The following is a 17514-nucleotide window of genomic DNA, read 5'->3' as shown; positions in this document are numbered from 1 at the left end:
CCTGGTTGAGTTGCATTAGTAGTATGTTGAAACTCACGGTTATGGTTAGGGACATGACATTTCCAAAACACACTCGAAGCGGTTGACCAATCACAACACACTGGTGCAGCCGTCCAGTCAGAGCACATATGTGGAAAAATATGCTTTTTGAACATCCAAGCATGAAAACCTATCCTAGTAGGTCCAAAATCATGACTTTGCAAAAGGGCATAATATGACCTCTTTAAGAGTGTTTGGACCCCATTGACTTTCATTGGGAAGACAAAATACACTGGGACATCTTTCAAAATGTCTTCTTTTGTGTTCCACAAACACATGTTTGGAGCAACATGAGGGTGAATTTTTGTCATCTGTGATCCTAATAAATTTTTTGTCGGGTGTGTGTCCTGCACACATGACTCATTGGAAGTTTGGGTGCTGCAGAACCCAGCCTTATGCTTGCTTAGTTTGTGTGTGTGAGAGTGAGAGTTTGGTGAGGACAGCAGTGCTATTCTTGGCTGTTGGGGGAAGTCTTGGCTCCTGGGCGCATGGGAAAAGTGTTCTTGGCAGGAGTAGTGGTGGCATTCCATTGTGCCTGAATCCCTCTCCCCCTCAGCACTTAAAACTGTGTCCTTTCACACTGTGATCTCAGCGGAGCGCTTTCTAGAAAGAGGGAGAATAAATAAATTACTAGCATAAACACCATCCACATAGACGTGCCCGTTCGCACCTGTTTGCACGCTTTTAGATTCTTTTTTTTTTTCAAACATTCTCATGCAAATATGTATCATACATCTATTTTCATTCTTTTAAAGCGTTTTGAACAGCTCAAGGTTCAGAATGAACTTTCAGAATGAATCGTCCACTGCTGGCATAAACATGTCTCTCAGCACACTGGCCCTCATTCGCTGGAGCCGCTTGGAAGTCAAAGGTTCTGGAACACTGAAAGAATGGTAGAGGAATAAACATCCAGCTCTCTGAAACGCTGTGATATTAACTTCCCAGAACTCATTTGACCTTTGACCTAGGGGTGGGAATCAGCAGGGATGACCAGCTGACTGTGACAATATGGGGGTATTACAAATTTTTGAGTAGCAGTTACTTGTTTCTGACCAAAACTATTCATTTAGAGCTAAAAAAATATTAATTATTGGTCTTAATAGGGGCTATTTTGACTGCAGAGTTTGTCTCGCAGGTGTAGTTTATGTAGTCAAGGTCATATCTTGTACTTTATTTAGACACTGGATTTTTCAAACCGGTCTCTCTCTCTCTCTCTCTCTCTCTCTCTCTCTCTCTCTCTCTCTCTCTCTCTCTCTCTCTCTCTCTCTCTCTCTCTCTGTGTGTGTGTGTGTGTGTGTGTGTGTGTGTGTGTGTTATATGAGGACAAAATGTCCCCACACAAATAGCAATAACAGAAATCTTTGACCTTGTGGGACATTTTTTTGGTCCCCATGAGGAAAACTCATAAATACATACAACTAAAAATGCTGTTTTTATTATTTATTTATTTATTTTGTAATGAGTTTCAAGCTTAAGGACATTAAGGACATATTTTATTTCTAATTTTAAATTGGATGCATGATAGATTGGTACCATATCACTTATTAGTTTTTATTGATTTATTGATTAATTTTTTAATTTATCAAGTAATCCTCCGTATATTTAATTTTTATTGTTATGGCCAGTATTAGATATTTAATTGTTCATGCTTATTATTTCCTCTTTTACATTTAGATTAGCTATGCTCTCATCTAACGCTCACTTAAAATAAATATTTTTCAAGAGATAATAAATGTGAATACATTTTTTTCATTATTTAGTAATCTCAAAATGAATATCCATTTTTCATACTGTACATTATAATTGAGTGATGCTTAAATTCACTTGTAAAATTATCTTTTTTTAGTTGTGAGATTTTGATCATTTTGAGATTTTGATCATTTAGAATGATTTAATTAGTCTTAACTTATTTAAGCATAGGAGCTGTTCAGTTATGGTTAGAAATAACTACTGTACCTGGGGGTGTTACGAATATGACTGCAGAGTGAACTGACTTCCCTTAAAAATGACTTTGATACTCAACAATGCACTAATGCTCGCTCTAATAATACATTCATTCTAAATACACACACATTCACACATTTATCCTTTGTCCAAACAACCTCTTACACTGAATGGCCTTTAGGGACTCAAGAGCACAAATGTTTGCTTTTTCCTTTTTAATCACCAAAGTGGTTCATTTAAGCTGTGCCTGAAACCAAACAACTGTTGCTCTTATTCTCAGGTGGCAGAGGTCTTATGTCTGACAGACTGGGTCAAGAGGTCAGACTGTTACTGCTGAAAATCTAGACGTCAGTGTGAATTAAGTGCATGCATTCACAAATAGTTTTTTACAAGGATTGACATTCCATCACTCTTGAAAAAATGCTGATATTATCTTCAAACTCTTTAGTTACTTGTTACCAGCCTGGATGATTTTTGACTGCAGCTTATTCTTGGAAATCAATAATATACCTCCAAACAAGCTCCCAACAGGCCAGGGATTTGGTGGTGTTTGTGAAAGCTGACCCGCTGACCCTCTGCCGGTGTGCACGAGCTTGAGGTCAGAGGTGCGGAGCTCGACGCAGAAGACATACAATTCATATGTAGCGTCAAGTTGCATGAATTGCATTACAAACTCGTTCTCTGCGTAAAACCAACAACTTTGTTTGGATAGAAACATGAAGGTTCATAGAGATTATATTAAAAATCCTTGTCCTTTGAAAACAGGGTCAAGGAGAGCCAAACTATGAATGTGAAGTTAAATTCTGAGAAGTGTTGCTGCAGGTCGACCTCAATCCTGATTTATTGAGTGTACGTTTGACATTTGCTGGATTTTTGTCTTCCTGATTACTCACAATGAATAATCGTCAATATTCTGCTTTGTAACCCACATCACAGGGCATGTTTAAGCAACAGCAAAGGTCAAAATGGCAAAAAATGACGTTGGTGGTGCTTGCAGAAAAAACATGAAATGTGTTTTATGAGCTTCAAGAATAAAAGAGTGTATATTTGTTTGACTCAAAGCACCGTCAGGGGTCTTTCATTGCGGCTGTATTTATCACTGTAGGCTCTTTCTCGTTCGCACCAGGTCGTGTGATTCTCGTGCTATCGGGTTTCGTGCTGTTTTCGGGTTTAGGTGGTCTGTGTGGGGAGCTGGCCCGTCATGCTTATTTCTCACCCTCTATTTATTACCTCAGTGTTATCTGAATCTTTAATTGGTCATGAATGAATGATCACAGGACTGCTAAAGAGAGCGTTCGCAGGATAGGAGATATCACTCTGTTTAGCCTGAACAGAGAGATCAAATGTGTTATGATTTTGAACTGGCTTAGGATTTGAATTATGCTTCCGATGACCTTTATGTAATTTTATTTTATTTGATTTATTTTAAATCTTGTTTTATTTAAAAAAATATATATATATATATATTTTATTATTATTATTATTATTATTTCTTTTTTTTCACGTATACCAAAATGTCAAACCAAATGACATTTGTTTTGAAGAAAGATACCTAAAGCACAATTTACACGCAAACTGTTTCATAAAAATAAGGTCAGTGCGTACAATGACAAAAGGTGCAGGTTTGATCTATAATAACTTTTTAAGTAGTAAGTAATAGTAAGTAGTAGTAGTAGTAAAAATTAATAAAATGCTACTGCAAAATGTAACTAATAACAATCCCTCAAATGATCACATATATTTGACACAAAATCATTTTTAATGTTTTTTAAAGCTGATTCTATATGGTTTAAGATATGCACCTTTTATTTAAAGCAGAATAAAACAAATGAAACACAAAATAAAAGATGCCTCATAATGTAGTTTTAGCATTATTTCTTTCAAGATGTCATTTGGGTATGGTATGTTGTTATCTAATGCAGTAACATTCAAAAACCCAGACCTGATGATGTGTACAGGACATCAGCCAATCTGTGCTGTGTGGGCAGACGTGAGTATTGTTATGGATCACAGCAGTGTCCTCAAACCAACCCTTCAGTCTGTCTTAGTTTGGCCAGCACCACGGCGGAGCCAAACAAGGCCACACAAAAACAATATCACGTCGTCCCATTTTGCCACAATTCAAAGAGCCCGAGTCCTGAGTCCTGTGGCCCTGCTCTCTCAGGAGCATAAAGACTTCTCTGCATGGTTCACAGTGTGTGAATGGCTTTGAACAGGGCCTCATGCTGTGCTTTGGTGCAAAGTTTGTGTGTGTTTGGTGGAGGTCCACTTTCATGTTCTGTCTTTGCGGGTTCGGCGTGATGCAGCTGTGAGTTTGTATGCAGGGGTCGGTTTTCTCAGCAGTACAGTCGTGATGATGGGCTGTTGCTCTGAGGTTTGTGGCTGCGTGTTGCATGCTGCTACATGGGTCGGTGGTCTTTTATGCAAAAGGACAGTGAGTGGCGGTGCACTGAAGCAGAGAGCTCTTACCGTGCTATGGACACACACTAATTGTGTTTATTTATTGTTTGGTTAAATAATAATTTTATTACTAAAATGTATTCTTTCATACTGTTTCCAGAAGTCTGAGACTACTAGTTTGTATTTTTCATTATTTTCTATTTTCAAGTAATTTTAGAAGCTAATTTCATGCAATTGCATTTTTCTTTCAATTGATAGCTAATAAGCTGATTGTAATATGCTGCTCATAATACCTAATACTAATCATAATATGCTGCTCATAATACCTAATAATAATCATGATTTTCTAATGTTATTTTAAGCATTCAAAATGTCCCTTTACAATTTTTTAAAATGAGATTTTATTATAAAAAATACATTTTATGATAAAAAAATTCAGAATTTTTCAAATGAATGCTTTTTTAATATGCCGATCATAATAATGAATTGTAACTAATCATAATATATCTCTCACAATACCTAATATTAAAAATAATGTACTGCTGATAATACCTAGTAATAATCATTCATTTTTTAACATTATTTTTAACATTTGAATAGTTGTAATAACTTCTAAAAAATTATTGAAAAACTGCATTATAAGAATAAAATATTTAATGATAAAAATGTATAGCTGGATTTTTTTTAATTGATAGGAGCTCATAAGCAGCTTGTAACATGGCGCTCATAATATCTAATAATAATCATAATAGTAATAGTATACTTATAAATGTAAGCTTTGCTTCGCTTTGCTTTGATTAATTTATATGTATTACTAGTGATTGTGTAATTGCTTTAAAGTGTCTTTTAAAATATTTTGGTGCTAGTTTGAGACTTGACCCATTAAACTGCTCGAACCCAGTCTCCTCTGAGCATGTGTGTTGTTCTGCCTCTTATTTGTCACAAGCGTGTGTATCTTTAGCCTGTATTTTTCAGTACGTCTGCATGTTCTTAGTGAGCGTGTGTACACACTCCTGTGGGATTATCGAGTAATAGAGGGGTTTAGCAGTGCTTTGCCTCTCTGTAATCCATCACACACACACTGATACACACTTCGCATAGTGGCGGATTTAGGATCGCTTGTGAATGGAGTGAAGGCGAGAAGGACACATCGAGCGGTAGCGGCGGACAAGACACAGAGGCACCGGCAACTGTTTGCGCTGAGGACAAACACGCGTGAAATCGATTTCAGGTCGAAACCAGATTCCGGCACACGTCTGCAATTATGTGCATCTAATCTCCACTTTTCGAACTCAATTGAAGCTTTGGCTCTGTGGAGCTGTCTCTGTGGAGAGAGGAGAGCTATTCATTTCTGTGACTCAGATTTAGAGGTCATTCAGTGCTAGTATTATTTCAGAATGACACAAGCACCATGGCAATGTGCACCTCCGATCGGACATGTTAATTAAAACAGTCATCATAGATGTCATTCATGTACAAGGCTATCAATATATAGCCTATATATATATATATATGTGAGTATTTTTGTTCACTGACTGGGCCGACCTCAGAGACCTCCCTCACTCTCATTTATCATTTATAGTTACACCCTCAGACTTGAGAGAGAATGAACAGAGCCAGGTCTGAGTTTCTGTTCGGCTACAGTTGCATTCCCCTTATCAGAAAGAGAGAATGAGGCCTCTCTGTGCTGGAGGGAGAATTCAGGAACATAGAACTGAACACACCAACAAGGTTAGGACAAAATTCAGAATTTAACAATTTAATTGAATTCGATTTAAAGCAACAACATGGAACTTTTCCTCTGCGGTCGGTCGCCCTACAGGTTGGAAGCGGAATTGTCCATTACCGCTGTCGTAAAATGATTTACGGTTACTGTATATGAAGCATGCAGGTTTTTTTCATATGGGCAATGATAATATTATTAATCTTCCCCCTTTCATAATTTATACATGTTTAGTAGACTAAACATTTTAACTCAAACATTTGCGATTTGCATGTCGATTGCAATGCTCAAATCTGAACGAGGATAGCGATAGCATCCTAACCATCTAAAACTACCATGTTAGTGTTTACTAGCTACCAGATTGATAATTCGCTCATCTACTAGCTGATTCATGAAGATAAATAAATGGAGGACCAGATAGTTTCCGTAACGTAGCCAGGCAGACAACAGATTAGAAAAACTAAAGATAGTATGCAAGCAATTTACAGTTACTTACTAGTTCAACAGCATGACGGCCAAGTCAGCATCGGTCTGGTAACTCTCCTCCTCCATAAGCTAACGCCAGCGAGCAAACGCTCGACCAATATTGATCCTCGTCCTGCCTTTCAGTTTATCACTCTCCCTTTTCCTCTTCCGACTCTACTCCGACAAAACCTTGGACTTCTTACGTTTCGCTGCTGCTTCAGCCATGACGAAAACAGACGTACGAAAACAAACGCGCTGGTTGGCCACATTTGAGGAAGTGGTGGGCAAAGTGACGTATGCCGTAAAGCAGTCGAATTTTGTAGTTCTTTTTGAGCGCTGGTTACTACCCGTACCCCGAAGTTACATAGTGCCAGTAAAAGCGATACAGACCCCGTCAGGCTCTGGCAGACGTCTCATTCAACCTATTGTAAGTCGATGTACTATCACAAGGGTCTTGGAAATATATTATGAAGGTTGAAAAGTTACATGTTGTTACTTTAAAGAGGAATGACAGAAAGAAGAATTTACTATACTTTAGGACGTTTTTTATTTTTATTATAACACGATCATACAGTACATAATTTGTTGTATCAAAACATGAAGAATTGCATGATACATTTTGACTAATTATATTTATAGCCTATAGTTTCTTGTTTTTTTCTCTCTCATATTTTTGTGTAATTTGATTGTGTAATTAATTAAATTGTCATTTTTGTAAACTTCAAAACCAATTTTAAAGGGGACATATCATGCTAAATCCACTTTTTTAGCCCTTAAATGCATTTTGTTGTATATTTGGAGTGTTTAGAAGTACAGAAAAGTTTAAATTATTCTCTTCAGGTGCTTCGTTGATATCTTTATATTCTGTTTTGGTCATATTTTTCAACCTGTTCCGATTTTTCTGTTATCTATGACGTTTTGTGAACTATTACGTCACAGTATTTGCAGCGGAACTGCCAAATAAGGACATTGATTTCCAGCCCAACACTTCGAGCAATCCGCCATTTTTATTTCTCGCTGCAATTTTGTAGTCCAAGCTAAAAGATGCAGAAGTTACGAGAGGGTAAGTTAAAATGTTCGGTTGTTGGCTGTAGTAACCCACACGCTTCATTACACCGTCTAATGTAGATGAACTGCTGCGCTTGTGACAGGGCGCATGTTTAACTTAAAGAACGAGCAGAGAGAGAGAGAGACCCGGTCGCGCGCACGCACTCTCTCTCTCTTCGGAGCCAGGCGAAAATGTAAACAAGACACCGTCTCCAAACTAGACGCTGTCTTGCTCTCTCTCCCTCGCACATATTAATCAAAATAAATCGACACGGTGGTAAAAGGTCGGAAGACCAAAGTTTCATGTGTAAATACAGTAACACACCATTGCGATACATCCATATGAAGACGTTGTTCTGCAGGTTCGTCGTCTTCATTTTCATCTCGCTCCGGCTCCGACTCTGGCTCGAACATGTAAGGCTGGCTGGACAAGTCTTCCGTTGTTGACATTTTGTTAATAACGTGTGAATAAAAAGTTTCTGTGTCGCTAGATAATCGTATCTCTGCTATCAAACTACAAAAATGGCCGAACGGGGTGGAGTTGAACCGAGTGTCACCTCTACAACCTGGAGAGGGGGCGGGTTATGAAGTATTTAAAGAGACCGCACCAAAACGAGTTGCTATCAGACGCACATCAGAAAAGGGGCCTGTGGAGCTATAATAATGAGGAATTCAGACCCAAGCATTGCAGTTCCGCTTTATATAGACTACAAATGTATGATTTATATGTAAAAAGGAACGATATTTAAAAGCATGATATGTCTCCTTTAAAACAATGACTAGCTATCAAATCAGATTTTTATATTCAAATTGTCATTTAATTTTTTTTTATAAAAGTATAATGAAATTATATGCACTCACCATTTAAAAGTTTGAGATTGTTAAGATTCTTTTGGTAACCCACACTGAAGCAAACGAAGAGAAGTTGGATACTTTCGTTCTGACTGAAGTGTTGCAGTCTCACTGGTGTTAGCTCAGCATTCGGCCTTCACATTTTGCTGTGGGCTCTTACGTTAAAAGCACATAAAGTTAATCTGCAGTCATTCCACTCCCCTCAGGGCTCAGTGTGGGGTTAATGCTCCACTCTGTAATGCTGCTGGGCATGCTGGGTATGACTGTAGCGCTGCTCTCTCTTTGCCAATCTGTCTATTCACCCAGCTAATGAGTCATTGTTGGGTTGTTAGTGCCAGATGACGGTGATACAAGCAAGGGAGAATGTTCCACATGATCATAGAAGTGGTTGGTTGTTGGAACTGGGTTAAAGGAATAATTCACCTGGGGATTGGGAATGTCAAACTGCAAAATTATACTAAAAAGTGTTACAAAGTCATGTGGACTGTTTTTAGTATTACAAAAGTATTACAAAGTCACGTGACTGTTTTTTTTAATGAAACTTTTATGCTGCAACATTTTGACAGCCCCATTCACTTTCATAATATGGAAAAGAGCAGCCAGGACATTCTTCAAAATATCTCCCTTTGTGTTCCACTGAAGAAAGTAAGTCACACAGGTTTGGAACAACATGAGTGCAAGTAATGACAGAATTTTCTTTTCTTTTTTAATTGAACTATGCCTTTAAAAGTAATGTAGTACTGTATGCAATGTGCATGCTGGGAGTCTTGTGCGGGAGACCTCTTTCATGCACATATGTATGCGTGGGTGCGCATTCTGCATATGTATAGAGCTTTTGATGTGTCTCCTTGGCGACACGTCTCTGGAGTTCACAGTGACACTGAGGCAGAGAGAGGGAAGCCACAGCTGAACAGCAGACAGTCGGAGGGAGTCACAGCCATTCTCTCTCGTGCAGGTGCGATCAAAGGCTCGCTGTTATTCAGGTCTGCTTGTGAAAATGCATATCAGTCTGAAAGCATTCAGTGTGCGTGCATGTAAAAGGACGCATCTGGCTATGAGAGGGTGGTTACATTCCACTGAATGGTGCAGAGCTTTCCTGTGAAGATTTGAGTGGATTTTTAAATCACTGCTCCGTCAGATTCACACGGAATGAACTAATTCTTTGACAAATGGCAAGAGTGCATTCAGTGGGATATGAAACCAATCATTTTGTGCATTAGGCAAACAGAACTATAACTATTTATAGAAGCATGAATAAAAAAAACTTTATGTATGTGCATATTGCTGTTTGAATTTTTTTTTTTAATTATTCAGGTTTATTTATACATACTGTGATGAGCAGCATGTGTCAAGGATAAAACAGTGTTGTACTTGGATATGATTTTAACTCGGGTTTCCAAGTAATTTGATAAAAGAAACTGTTAGAGTTTAAAATAGATGTGTCTGTGATAGTCTGGGCATCCACCATGTTAGAGCCATTAGGTTGGATGATTTCAAGACCAGATGCAACCTGGGATCATGCTTTCACTGTTGAAACTATCAGGCTTTTTACACTTTAATTTATTAATCTAAATATATATATATATATATATATATATATATTATATTATTAAAGTTTGGGGTCTGTGAGTTTTTTTGTTTTTTTTTATGTTTTAGAAAGAAGTCTCATGTTCACCAAGGCTGAATTTATTTGATCAAAGCTACAGTAAAAACAGTAATATTATGAAATATTATTACAATTTAAAATATTATAAAATTTGTTTATATTTTAAAATGTTATTTATTCCTGTGATGGTAAAGCTGAATTTTTACATTCTAATATGGTGATTTGCTGCTCAAGAAACATTTATTATTATTATCAATGTTGAAAACAGTTGTGCTGCTGAATATGAATAGAAGGTTTTAAAAGCAGCATTTATTTGAAATAAAATGTCTTAAATTAAATGTTAATGAATTTTAATTAGTATATTATTAATTATTATTTAAAAACATCTTTAAAACAAATCTTACTGACCCTAAACTTTTGAATAATAGTGGATATTAATTATATTATATTATATTATATTATATTATATTATATTATATTATATTATATTATATTATATTGCTTTGATTACATTGATTGGAGAAGTACAGCTCAACAATGCTCGCTCTGGTCATCTTAAAATTAATATAATATCATTCTGTATCTCTCCAGTTACACATTTGCCAGCACTGTTGTATTCAACCCTTTTAACTTCCCTCGGATGCCGGAACTAAAAGCAGGAAGTGTTTCTGCAACTGTACAAAGCTCATGCATAATTAACGAGACAAGCATCGCTTAGTTTATGATTGGTTGTCAGTTGCTAAGCATTTCAGTTTCACAGTCTTTAAGAACTGAAAGTCTTTCTTGAATAATGTGCAATATATCACAATTTATGACTTGCATGACAGGATTCCGAAGAATTAAAGCTGTTCCGATACATTTTGTGGTATTCACCGACTCTGTGTTATCTCTGTGCGGCGGTTGACGTGAAATCAGACTTCATTCGCCCTAATGGAAAGTATATTTACACTGTCTGAATCCTTTCCTATTCCCTATATAGTGCACTATGTGCCATTAACCGTATTCATTTGTTTTAATTGTGTGAACAAGTGACTGATTTCAGCCGCAGCTTCAGCGTCTATAGTGTAAATCTGATTAGAAGCTGAAGTGCAAAGTGATGTCATCATAATCGTTTATCCATATTGGCGGAAGTGAGAGACTTAATGCAAATTTTGTCATTGTTTTGGAGCACACTATCTTATAGATAACCTTAAGACTAAGATATTCATACTAAAAGCCCAAAAACCTCATTTCTGATTTCATGGGGACTTTAAATTTGGACTCTTTTTCTCCTACTTAATGACTGCAATCTGTAGAGAGGAGAAAGATGTTCTCCGCTGTAAAGAGCTTCACATCCTGCAAAAATGATTTAAGGGGATATTATGTTATCAGGTAGTTAGCACTTGCAGCCTTTTTATCCTACTCTACTTCTGTCTGTCCTCATAATCTCTTGTCTGTAACTCTTAGTCCCCCCCCCCCCCCCCCCCCGTCCATTTATCAATCTCTCAGGTGACTGCACGCGCTTCAGAGTAAACACACGAAAACTAATTGAATTACCCCAAAGGCTCAGAAATGGTGAGCATAGCTAATTTGTTGCCACAGCAACAGGCAAACCTTCCCGTGCCGCTTGTTTTGTTGACTGCGGTTCTGTAAACAGCACACACTCCCTTGCCTAACAAGGGAACTCCTTGCGTGCCCGTCATGCGCTGCGCTTCAGATTGATTCACATTAATGACCGAGCCCGAGCTCAAAGCACTGACAACCTCTGACTGCCTCATGCTTTCCATAACACGGCCCATAGGGACGCGTTCAGTCGTGCGTTAAATTGACTCGTCGGCAGGCCCACATGGAGTCTGCGCACGGAGAACTTCAGCGAGCATCATTCACAAAGTTCTGAGCACCCCTTCTGTGTACTTTATTCCATATTTTGGTTATTTTGAGGATGTTTTCAGCTAGCAATAATAGTCTAGTACTTCATTAAACACATTTTACCACATTTAAATCCATACCACGGACTTTCCACTAAAATCAGTGTGGGAAATGCAGAAAATGTCTGCATGGTAGAGAACTTTAGCTAAGCTATACTTTGTTTTCTTAAATAATGGAGCGTAAACAGAGGAAGTTTGAGCTTTCACTGGTGTTATTTTAGCATCATTTGAGATACTGTCATAGTATTGTTAAATTATTTTAGTTTTTTATATATTTTCCTTTTTCATTTTGATCTTAAAGTTTTAATAATTACTTCTGTTTATCATTTTCATTAGTTTTTTAAATTGTCTATATAGTCATTTTTGTACATTAAGTTAAACCTAAAATATAACAAGTAAATATCTTTTTTCATTTAAAATTTATTTAATATCAAGTAACAGATTTTTTTTAAAATGGTTTTTAGTTAATTAATTTTAATAACCCTTGCTGTCACCCTCTTTTTCAACACTTAAAAATAAAGGTTCCAAAAGAGGAGTTATAAAATAAAAGAACAATAAAAGAACCAAAGTTCAAAATTTAAAAAAAAAAATTTTTTTAGTGTAAAGAACATTTTAATAATCTGAAGAAACTTTTTCCTCTATAAAGAGCCTTTTGTGCAATGGAACATTCAATGGAATTCTTCTTGGAACCATCAATGCCAATAACGAGCCTTTATTTTTAAGAGTGAATCTCGGTTTTCCTTTGTGGGAGACATTTCTGTTGTCCGCTTTTACCGCACCATCCTCACAACCAATGAGCAGAATATATATTTATCAAAACTGCATAGCTAACTAGGTCAGCTAAACAAACTCTAGCCTTTAGCAATGAATCTGAGACGTTGCTGTCTCTAGCACCACCTGCTGGTGAGTTAGTAGAACTGCAACAGTTCTCTCTAGTATTTATATGGCATATGATTTTTTAATGGTGCAGAAACTAAGAGGTTCAGAGACCTCCAATTAGATGAGATTTTGCTGTACGGGATAAGCATCAAAATGCCCTTGTGCTTTCATTGAGCTCACCTGAAATGAGCTTCTAATCCGGGGAATGCCGTGACTCTCCGTGGAAGTGTGTGTGGGTCTGTTTGTGTGTGCTCTTCTGCCATGTGTGGGAGTGTACTGCACATGTAAGGGAGAGTAGTCTGTCTTTAGGCCTATTTCTTAAGCTGTGAAGCACTTTTAGAAAATAAACCCCCTTAATACACTTTTGATAATGATGTATTGTGTTTGACGTGATGGAAATGACATTTTTGCATTAAAATGGTAGATTAGTCTTGCCAAGGCTAATTTCATATTGTTTGTATCCTAAATAGCACAGTTAAAATGACACTCAGTTTGACTATAAATTATACACGATAAATAAATAAAAAACATTGGTAACACTTTATTTTAGTGTCTTTGTTACACGTTACATGTTATAACAGTAATTACGTGCAATTAACCCAAACCAAATCTGATCCTAACCGTATAGTTAGTGCGTTGTAAATTAATATTATTCGGTACTTTAATGTATAATTACACTGTAACAATTAAAGTGTAACCAAAATGTTTTTGATGTTTTGTGCTTTATTGACTGACACTGTTGTGTCCTTGGTCAACAAGGATGATGCCACAGTTGTAATTTGAGTATTATATTTGATTTATTTTCTTTTTTGTGTGTTTTTGGTATTAAAGTATATAAAGTATTAACACTTTTATTCAGCAAGGATGCGTTAAATTCATTAAAAGTTTCCGTAAAGACATGTATAACGTTACAAAATGTTTCATTTTAATGTATCAGAGTTTCCACTACAATACTAAGCAGCACAACTTGTTTCAACATTGACAATGATAAGAAATGTTTCTTGAGCAACAAATCAGCTGAAATTTCAGCTTTGCCATCACTGGTATAAATACTGTTTTTTTTTCTTTTTGTAGATAATAAATGCAGCCTTGGTGAGCATAAGAGACTTCTTTCAAAAACATTTAAAAATATTACCGTCCCTAAACTAAAGCATTTACAGTAGTAATGCTTAGTGCTGGTTTTACTCTTTAGATCATTTCATAATAGATTTTGTGAAATGTTGTGAGGAATTAAAAAGAGTAAAGCAATTAAATCTATAGCAACATAAAAAAGGCATTTGAAAAGTTTCCAGATTTAATGTGATCTTCGCTTAGCAAAAAGAAAATCTGTTAGTTTGAATAATAATCAACCGCTCAGGGACATAGAAGTGCAGAAGAAACCGCCTCATATCTCTTCATCTCTCTCAGGTTTAATCTCAATCGCTCTCTCCCCCTCTCTCGATTTCCCTCGTACTCTCGTTCCCTCGACTCCCTCCTCCGTCTTTCTGTACATCCCTCCCTCTCTCCCTGATCTCCTCCCTCATTCTGCCTCTCTTTCATTATTTCGCTCTCTCTTTCTTTAGCAGTGTAGTCCGGGCACGCTGCCAGCTGGCATGTGTCTTTTTTGAATGAATACCTGATGAAGTTGATGGTGCGCAGTGAGGTGAGGAATGGGAGGAGCTGAGCGAGCGAGTGAGTGAGTGAGCGAGCGAGGGAGAGGGAGGGGAGAACTGATGGCCTGGCTTGGCCTTGCATAACGCACGTTTGAGTGCTGCAGGCAGGGCTCAGAGCTCAGCGCTCCTGTGTGACACACGGGGCCCGGAGGGGCAGGGGGCAGTGTCTGTCCACAGCCATGACTTAGAGCAGGAAGGGCCATTGTTCACGCCGGCCACACCGTTGTACCTCCGTAAGGTGTCAGGGTGTCTTTGTGTCTGTGTGGCTCCTGTGGGAACAAGGGAGAGACTGAGAGAGCGACTCAAATGGCCTCTCTGAACAACAAGGTAAGCTTTTACGCACTCCCACTACAATGTGTTTTACTCAAATGCATGTATGCTAGAGATTGTGCATGTCTATTTGTGTCTAGCACTTCTCTGTTATAGTTACAGTGTGCTTCTCAACTGTAGCCAAGGGTATTACTGCAGCTTTCAGGTGGTACTTAAAAAGATCCTCGCTTTGTTGAACTTATAAAATAGATTCAAATAATTAGTAGTCAACACATTGGCGCATTAAGCTGCTTTTTAAAGCAAAAAAGCAAAACAAACTATGTGTAATATGTGCATATTGCTAGAGTAAAGACTCCAAAACTCTTTACTCGATTGATGATAATGCCAAAAGATATGCAGTCTACTGTAATACAAGTTCTCTGGTTTGGTATTGATGAAGTGGTTGAGCGTTAATGATGGAGTTCTAGTACAGTTTCTCTCTTTCTCTGTCTTGTCTTTAGGATTCATGTTCTTTATAAGTATCTCTGGACTTGAAAGTGCAAGTCATTCAGCTGCACTTCTTCATGCAGCTACAAAGCTCTCTCTCTCTCTCTCTCTCTCCTGAGAGTGTTCTGTTTCTTCTTTCCTTACGTCGTTTCTACTTTACAACCTGTCTCCGTTTCACTCGCTCTATCCATTTCTGTGCTGTTCATTGTAGAGATCAGGCACTGGGACAGTTTGTGAGTATCTGCCCACCTTTTAAAGGGAAAGCGCCTCAGAAAAGTGTGGAAAGATCTACAGTACAGTAAGGTTGTGTCTTAAATGCTAGTGAGCCACTTGCCTATAGACAGCACGTTTGAGCATCTTAGATGCATTCTGAACTGTTATTTTATGCTATTGTTATTTATCAGTACCTATGAAGTAATAAGCTCACTAGAGGTTTTGAGACTGCTGTCACTTTTGGTTTAAGAAGTAGACTTACATTTTTTTAGGCTAAAATGTATTAAATTATAAATGTAAATTAATTTATGTTTATTTACATAATTGTATTATTTATTGTTATAAGTATATATCGTTTATATTTATACCTATATAATATGATCTTATGTATTATAAGTATGTAGATATACATTTTTAAGTATACATATCTATATTATATATTTTTATTCTGTCTTTATATGACTTATTTTTAAAATTACATAAAAAAATCTATATATGTAAGCATATATATTATATTTATAATTTTAAATTGTAAATAAAAAGTCTGTAAAAATAGGCCCCAATGAATACTGTGTTAATATGAATGAATTTGGTGTGAAATGGATTTTCAGATGTTTTATCCGTATTTTGAATTACCCTTTGCATTATGTTGTGTTTAAAGGTAATGTCGGATAAGGTCCTTTCAGAAAATTGGTTTTTACTCTAAAATGTAAAACTCTCTTTTTCTGCAGATATATCAGTTTTTAGAAATACTCTAATATTTCATGTAGTTTCTCAATTAATATGACGTGATAAAAATCATGGTTAATAATTATACAAGAATATTGAAAAATTATGTTTGGAATAATTTTAGTTACTACTGTATAGCATGACACGCACAGTATAAAAATAAATGTAATACATTATATATTGCCTTCCATGGTTTTATTTTTATTCTGATAGTTGTTTCCAAGTTTTTGTATTTTAAATCAATGCGTTTGGTTGTGTGCACAGAGTTGCATTCTTGTCAATAATGCTGAGGTTATATTGACTTAAACCTGGTCATCCTCACGGTCATCTCCCATTGACCCACTAATGGAGCCCACAGATCTCAGTGGATGACATGTTGTGCTGCATTATTGCGGTGCGAGTGGGTTTTTATGGAGAGAAATGCATTCGGAGAGCCCATGCTGCTTCTCATTCATGTCTGTGTTAGATTCATAGTGAATGTCTTTGATTAATGTCTCTGATTTGTCCCCGCGGTTCTCCGTGGCTCTGAGGCCCCGGGGACGTGATTCATAGTGTTGCCAGGGCTGATGGAGGACAATAAGTTTAGGTTTCAGGTCATCTGATACTGTTCTGTTCCTTGTGCGCTCAGCAAGATCCAGCTGACAAGGCTTTTATACTGCAGTCTCTCTCTCTCTCTCTTACTCTCTCTCTCTCTCTCTCTCTCTCTCTCTCTCTCTCTCTCTCTCTCTCTCTCTCTCTCTCTCTCTCTCTCAACTCTCACTACGCTCTTAGTTTACAGTTAGGAAGCAGTGGAGGTGTGTGTGTGTCTGAGTGTGTGCGTGTTGTGTGTGTGTTAATGAGTTTTTGAATGAGCCTCTGTGCTGGTCTCCTGTTGCTATGTGCTTGCTATTTTTCAAGTGTGTGTGTGTGTGTGTGTGTGTGTGTGTGTGTGTGTGTAGGTGTAGCATAGTGTTCTCGCTAATGTAGGTCAGTAGATTGCTCGCTCCCTCCCTGCTGTGTGTGTGTGTGTGTGTGTGTGTGTGTGTGTGTGTGTGTGTGTGTGTGTGTGTGTGTGTGTGTGTGTGTGTGTGTGTGTGTGTTTGTGTTGTTCTCTCTCCATTGGCTTCCAACATTACTCAACATTCGTATTGAGTTCAAAACACTATTGTTTGCTTATAAGGGATTGCATGGACTGGCTCCTCCACACATCTCTGATGTCCTTTCATCCCACCATAATGCTTTTAGAAAACTTAGGTCAACCAGTAGTCTACAGCTGACTGTTCCAAGGACACGTTTAAAATTGAAAGGAGATTTTGCCTTTTC

The 17514-nt window shown here is 37.3% G+C and overlaps 1 protein-coding gene across 3 annotated transcripts in view; it reads left to right on the top strand.

Moving 5' to 3' along the window:
- atxn1a (ataxin 1a) overlaps positions 1-17514 on the top strand; it is a 103329-nt gene that overhangs the window by 73953 nt on the left and 11862 nt on the right. Inside the window, exon 1 of one of the 3 annotated variants that reach the window (XM_079878322.1) lies at positions 14597-14841. The exons of the other annotated variants lie outside the window; for them this stretch is intronic. The gene's annotated coding sequence lies outside the window, so the exon portion shown is untranslated. Of the gene's footprint in view, positions 1-14596; positions 14842-17514 lie in introns of those variants that run through there. 3 annotated transcript variants of the gene reach the window in all.

The sequence above is a fragment of the Squalius cephalus genome (genome assembly GCF_949319135.1).
Source record: "Squalius cephalus genome assembly, chromosome: 8".
NCBI lineage: Eukaryota > Metazoa > Chordata > Actinopteri > Cypriniformes > Leuciscidae > Squalius > Squalius cephalus.
The sequence above is the reverse complement of the archived record's forward strand: the minus strand, read 5'-3'. Positions and strand labels throughout refer to the sequence as shown.